This window comes from Botryllus schlosseri, chromosome 2 (assembly GCF_051294905.1).
Source record: "Botryllus schlosseri isolate E-star chromosome 2, Bs_hap1, whole genome shotgun sequence".
NCBI classification, from domain to species: Eukaryota; Metazoa; Chordata; class Ascidiacea; order Stolidobranchia; family Styelidae; genus Botryllus; species Botryllus schlosseri.
Genome location: NC_137237.1, coordinates 5,312,463 through 5,320,370, shown reverse-complemented (window position 1 = coordinate 5,320,370; position 7,908 = coordinate 5,312,463).

Sequence of the window (7,908 nt, the reverse complement as noted above, 5' to 3'; positions counted from 1 at the left end):
TCCATGATAACTGTAATATCACAATGGCGAGATCTTGGTGAATGTGCGTGTGGGATAAATGAATATCTCTCCTGAAGAAAATCATTTTGTTGTACTGGGTACACGAAGTTAATGACTAATAACCTATGTGACATAACCCTTTATGTATCGCTGGAATGGGGATTCAGTTTGTTTCAAAACTAATAGTGTTCAATCATTTGACAGCTGTTGGTGACAAACATGTACAAAATGGATTCTTATTGTCTGCTCGAGTGGATTTGGACATTCCGATGTCTATGTTAAAGTCTGATCCCAATAAAAAGCATTGATGTCGTCCATAATCGACTTTTCTCCCGAAACCACGAGAGAAAATATATATAGTTGAATAGCGTTGCTACATATGCTCCAGCACCATACATGCACAGCTCGGTTAGATATTATAAAACTAGGGGCACTGGCTCAGGGACTTGTGTAAAGTGCATTTGACTTTTGTATGAAACATAGTTCAAAGCAGAATTTCGACCCATATATTATGTAATTGCAGCTCCAGTCCACGTCTATCTGAAGTCTGAACATAATGAACGTCGTCGCAATGGAACGGTTGCTGACAAAATGTAAAACAAATGCGGGTAATAAAGAGACTCGAACGATTGGCTTGGTGATTGAACATCTAAGGTAGCTGATGTAATTATTAACATCTTCCTGTTGATATGATGGCATGACCTTTTACAACACACGCAACTGGATTTCCACACCACAAAGAACAATAACATCAGATAATGGACCATAACATCGGATGGTAAAACCTCAAAAGACGCTAAACATCGAGTAATTAATTTTACGAGAAGTCTTTTGTGTAGCGGCATATGAGAACCATAAAAGTTTTGTAATGCATCGCAAATTGCCAGGTATCAATATTTTCTAATGTTCTTATGCACTTTAGAAAATACTGAATGTACCCCGTGGAAATTGAAGATGTCGGGTGTGCAGACCGTGTTCGGTATGAATATTCCTATTGAATGACCTCTGACCACCTTGTAAACTATACCAAAATCAGAATCAGCACCTAGTGGAACATGCAATTGTTATCCTCTGAGGAATTAAGCCATCTTGTGGAATTTTGTAAAGTATCAATATGCATCAATGCTATATGAGTGTTCCATATAGGGTTAATAAATTCCCTGGCCTTGGTATTCCAGGGCAATTAGATAGTATTCACGCAATCCAGGGAAACCAGCATTAAAACGGTTAATGTAGAATGCAGAATGTAGGCTACATTGTAGACATTCGAAAATCGTAATCGTGTAGAATTCAAACCAAGAATCAAGGCACGACAAGCACCCGGATCGGACTTTGGATTACACGATTACGGTTTTCGCCAAGAGAAACTGAGAGCTGCGATATAATCCCCGAATGATATGTACGGGATTAAGAATTTATTAGAGGATATGGACTGTCATTCCCTAAATTATAATTACTCATGCGACATTTCCATACCATGCGCACTCTAACGTCTAGATGTGGGCATGCGATTTCCCGTAATTACCAATTACCACCCCAAACACGTATGCTTCAGGGTTCAAGCGACCCTGGGACACGAAGCTAGCCCGTGATTTTGCAAATATTGGTGTAAACGATACTCGCATTTCCAGCGATATGTCGCACGGGTGATTCACATCCAAGCTTGACCTAATAATTGACTCGACAGCAAGACTCTATTCGGCGCTACTCATAGATTTTGAGAGATCTGGAAAGCTGGGTTGAAGCAGGTCTCGATTTAGGAAGGAATTTAAGGATAGAATTACAACACACTTCATTAAAATCAGGAAATTACCTGCACTGGGATTTAATATCACATTCATTCATTACTTTATTTTGTATCGCCATAGCGCGGTTTAATTCGGAATATTAGAGTCTATCCTTGTTCATAATATATCGGGACTATACCTCCCTGATAAGACCACAAACACAATCAATAATTGGAATTGAAAGCGGATCTGATGAGGATTATGTACGATTCCACATTCTTAAAATTCCTCTGAAATTCCTACATCCGACTTTCTAAATTCCTGCAAGCGAAGCCCCAGACGAACTTTTGTGGCAATACATTATTCCAATGCCATCTCCGCCACACGAAAATTGAGGCGGCTTATGTTTACGACTTGAGTGGAAACAAAACGCAACTTTTATACGACTATCACCTGTGAAGTTACACCCAATTCGACGAACTTTATACTTTGTGAAGAGCCGCACAATATAGATATGCATTCCGTATGCATTGCCTCACTAGGGCCGTTTTTAATGAGTAATAATGCAACGGACTTAATCCTCCCTAACATTACTCGCGCGCCGTGACAGCTTAGGTTCTGCTAACTCCTACATAAAATAAAAATAGAGTTCGGTGGATTGAAAGTGCGATAAAATGTATCTTGTGGCTTAATGTTAAATAATTTACAAAATTGATTCGTTTCCATAGCGGATGAATTATGACCCGCTGAACGACAGTCCCTTTCAGCAAATGGAAGGCACGATTACTCACTTGAAGTGTCCTTCGGCAACGTCACATTACCATATATTATGTGAGACCTGAGTGACCATTCTCAATCAGCTGTCCATTCGTTACGTATCTATTCTGCGCTTACACTATTCTGCCTGTCATCCGCGGGTGCCGTGGCGTTATGCTTATTTTAAGCATGATATATCTTGATGTTGTTAATCGTGAGAACTGTGTCATTCTTATAAAGAAGTCACTATTGTAACATTACGGCGGTAAAAGGGGGCAGCAGTAGCGACGAAAATTATATAGACTTTCACGAGAAACAACACCTAGGGACTAGAGATATCTTTTATGCTAATATCACTCGAGGAGCCGGCGCCCACTGCCAGTTCGGCACTTCGTTCGCAGGTAATGGCTATAGAACTGACCTGCGCTGTGTATGCATGAACACTTGAACAGTGAACACAAAGCAGAACACGGACATTAGCATCTGCATTGATATTTCCGGGCCTCTTTACCGATGTCCAAGATTCGATGACTCAGTATTGAGTTGATGTTACAATGGAGCAACGAATCGTCGAAACAACGCGAAATGAAGGGTGTGTTTGAGATAGGCTACTCGGCAACTCTTTTAAACATTCAGCTGTATTTTAACGGTCTGACTTGACATGTCTGCTTTGATAATTATTTAAAGACACTTTTCACTGTCCTGACTATCTAGGGATGGTGTGAACCTCTCAAAGGTTCAGGTTCGTGTGAACGCGAACCTTTTTGAAAGGTTTTGTGTGAACGCGAACGTGAACGTCGTGACGTCATGTGACGTCATATTGCCAATTCCAACCCTACATTTCCGTGAAGTGATAACCTCTACTACTACATTAATGTACCCGATACCTAGCGACGACTCCGGCCACATAATGCCATGATGCTGAAGAACATATTGACGTTTTAAGCGTCGCCAAATATATCAACTGGGGCAATCACATGATATAATAATCCCATAAAAGCAATATCTTCCGTCGCTTTGCCAAAAATTTCGGCGAGGACTTGCAAGGGAATATAAGCTTACGCGTTGACGATGTAGGCCAGACCGGACAATATATTCGGCGTCGGAGCCTTGCTACATTGATATTGAGCTCTGTGTAAAACGGTTTTCTATACTTGCTACCGATATTACTCCATTAAAAAGCTAGACAACAGTAGCCAACACCCCAATCGTAGCCATAATATGAAATCAAGATTGGCCCCGTACGCCTGCTAGATTTTTTACATCAGACAACGATGTCAATTTCATTGGTTGGTTGAATAAGCATCATCCGCTGGCTACTTACATGTAGTGTATTTCGCTTCTGATGTTGTGTGATTACGGGTCAAGCTCACAGCAGAGAATCAATAAATATTCGAGCAAACTTTTGTAACAAAGCAAGTAAAATATTTGAGATTGTCAATGTGCATGCTCGTTTAGTGTTGATTTTTTTTATGCTGCCAGCGCCATGCAGATATAGCGGTCCGCTGTTGAAATGCAATAACTTTCGACAAAAGATGTTACAATGGCGTGAAAATTGTAATATATGAAAAGGTTCACAGTGCAGAACCTACCAAGGTTCGTTTGTGAACGTGAACCTCGAAATTTCTGAGGTTCACACACAGAACGCCAACGTGAACCTCACGTTCACACCATCCTTACTATATACAATATTTTCGAAGTATGCCATAGCAATCAATTACTCAAAGCAATTAATCGCATTTGGATTTTACAAGATTTCGCTCATGACGATGTGACTGAGACGAAAAGTATTTGACATAATATCTTATCGTAACTCCATGGTAACATTTTAATACAGTGGTTCTCAAACTTTTTTTCAGATACGCCCCATGATGAAAGTGAACAATCATTGTCTTATCAAAAATCTTAAACATATAGTAACCATGCATGTTTGCAATTCCAACGCATAGTGCGATGGCATGGAAGGTTATGACTGTTGAGATATATAGGCTACCTCTCGCATATGACATTCTGACTATATACGAAGCAACAATCATGAGCTGGGGTAAATCGCGTGAAGTGCGAAAAATAGCCATGTGCAACGGTACCAGGTATAGCATATGAACATTTAAGCGATTGTGGTCTTTATTCTCTTCTATTGTCTGACTTGGACCTGACTCAAATGTACCTGACCATAAGCTACATAAAAAGCGAATTGTACGGACCGTTCAAACTTGGCACTTGTTCATGGAAAAAAACAATTTTTTTCATCCGGTAGCAGGTGATCGGCAACTGAATAATTCGTTTGATTGTTTTTGGGCTACCACAGAACGCGCTTCGTAAGAGTGGCATGCTGCCAAATGTGTCTTAATTGAGTTGGCCCTATAGGCTACTCGTAGTGCATACTTCGATGTTGCAAGCCACTTCGATGTACAACCTTCTTAGATTCAAAAGGTTTATTATACATGGCGTATGACATGACCTAAGATTGAAATATCTTATTTCTCCATACCTTTGTGTGTTGCTACGCACTCTGTTAAGATGCTTGCGAGACAGACCACAAAAGCATCAGCTAACACCAATACAACACACGCATTTACCAGAATTCAGAGACATCTTCTGATTGGTGAAAGGTCCGGTATCAGTCACAATCTACCATGCTGTTACCCTGACGCCGTGAGTGATAAGTAGCCAAAGTTTAAGGGTGTTAATATTAACGTAATGTTCTGATATTTCACAATTTTGTTCACCGTGTAGAACCGTCCAGGCTATCCTTGTGAACCCGAGTATTGAGTTTCGCATACATAAACCCCAATGTTAACCGAACGTTATCACCATCCACATAAAGTAGTGTCAGAATTCAATCACGCAATTAGGTACACGATATCGACCTGAGGCCTACATTACAAGCGGGATCCAGTTTCCAAACGAAGATAACTTGACTGCTTATTTCTTAGAAACTGGACAGTCGAATTTGCTTTGATTCGGATCATTGCTCAGCTGGGCATTACGCGACAAACTATTCGTTAACAGTGGCAATTGGTACCACCAGCTGGCAAAATATAAAATTTCAAGTAGGATTCTTCCTTTACAAAACAAGGTATTCCGTATCTTTTCTTCCATGACTGCATTTTACGTATATCTTTATTAAGGTATATGCGGGGGCTTGGATAAATCATCGTAGACCGCGGTATGTGTTAAGTCTTTATAGATGTAAGGCATTGCTTGGTCAATTACCTGATGTTTCTCTGACAGAGTCCACAGTCATCCTGGAGTGGTATGAGCGCACAAAACCTATGAATTGTCCGTGCACGTATTACATGTTACAAGACACGATTTAATTCATTGACTTATTTCATGTATTGTGCTTGGACGTATACCCCACTAGTTCGCGTCAAAATTTTGCTCTTGATTTAGTTCTGATGAAAGGATTGTGGAAGTCCTTTCCTACCCATCGTCGATGTTTGATAATATCTAGTTCAGTCGATCTCAATCAGGGGGCCGCGAAACCTCTAAATTTGCAAAATGATTGATGACCTAATTCGGAATGTTTTAAATTAGGAAAAGCATGAGGCAGTGTCGATTCATAACTGCCAAAACTTCAGGACTTACATCATCAGAATGGTCGTGTGAGATGAAGTATCCTACTGTGCAAACTCATGTTGTCAAATTACCAATAGCCCACTAATACAAAGATATTGCTGTTTAGATTGTTTTGTTGAGGTTTGTGGAAAAATATAAAAGTTTGAGATAGTAAGGTCAATCAGGGTGAGCTCGAAATGTTTGTATAACACTTTGAATTTGAAGTCTCAGAAAGTTAATAAACAGTCGTTTATTGAAATATAAATTCCTGAATTTGTTTTCCTAATCTGCCTCAATGAAGGGTTAACCTCGTCACGTAATCCATTTTCTCCTTTGATACACACAACTACTCCAGAATACTTCAAGATGAGATGTTAGATAGAAATGACTAGGCTGGACTTTCAAGACACGACAACGTATTTCACGAAATACGGCTGCAAAATTTGCTTTGAAATAATAAAATTCCATCCAATATCTACATATAGTATGATGTTAAGAAAAGTCATTCTGCTGCAGTTTATCACAAGCCTGCATGTCATATTTGTGCATGACACATTGAGCCACATTTAGACTATAAGTTGAAGTGGTCCGCGGGGTCTGTGACGGTCCAAAAGGGGTCCGCGAAGACAAAAAGGGTGAGCAGCACTCATCTGCGTGGTTAAAGTTTGGGCTATTGTCCGACGACGATGATATAAGTTAACGCGTATACCTAGTGTTTATGGCGACCACTAAGAATTAGATTTCATAATTTACTACATTCGCATTAACTACGATGGCCTGTACTTGTCCTATAAGTATAGTGTCATCGGTCTACGACTACAATCACATTTTGCGGGGCGTTCAACTATGCCATGTAGTTGAATTTTTAAGCCATTTCGGTACCGCTGTTACATTGTGATATTTCCTTCCCTGTCGTAACATAAATATGCAAATAGTTGATCAAATAAAGTCGCAGGTGCATCATATTCTGGATTAGATTTGTCGCGAAGCCAATGACCCGTTCGAAAAACATCGAGTGAAAACATCAGATATTGCTCTGTGTCCCGTGAGACGTTGTGTCAGCACCGCAAGATGAGTATATGCAAACAAATCACGGCCAAAGTTTCACTATAGAAACGATACAGTTCCCAAGCACTGCAGGTGTACCATGCATGAATATAGACCGCGAATAATCTCGAAAAGTGTGAAAAAATATTCAAGTGGAATGGCATGATTTCAAAGCATATATATACTTACAACAAAACCCTAACGCAGCCGCGGACCGTGATATGATATAAGGGGAGCGTGAATATATTACTGTACCCAATCGTTATTGCAGTGTTACTCCTTTTCGGTGCATGGTATATTCATTCTACAGAGTGGCCTGGGTGGCATGCGATAAATCATTCAAACGGTAGAAGGACGTATAGGTGATGTCCGTGTGTGTATCCATTTCCCATACATTACGATATGCGGATGGCAACTGCGTGCCAACAAGCTGTGTATGCTTACACCATGGATGTAAAATCTTCAATCGCGATCACGGCCTCAAAAATAGCAATAGCTCCGGCGAAATTTTCTCACAAATGAGAGCGCCCGGAATGGAATGAATCGCTATTTCGCTTGTAAATAACTGGTTCACGCTGAAAGGTTTCATTTCCAGCATATAATTTCGGACAACCTTGGGGGTTATTGCGCTTGACCAGTTACAAAATTTCACAGCACTGAAAGAAGTTAAATATCATCATAGACCTATATATTGTATGTATGGGTGTGATAAGGATCAGTAAAAGACATATAAGTAGCAAAATTGTAGGATATTTATTGATCATATCTCTGAAACAACACCTTACGGGATGACGTGGGGCTTTTGGTTTGCTTGACA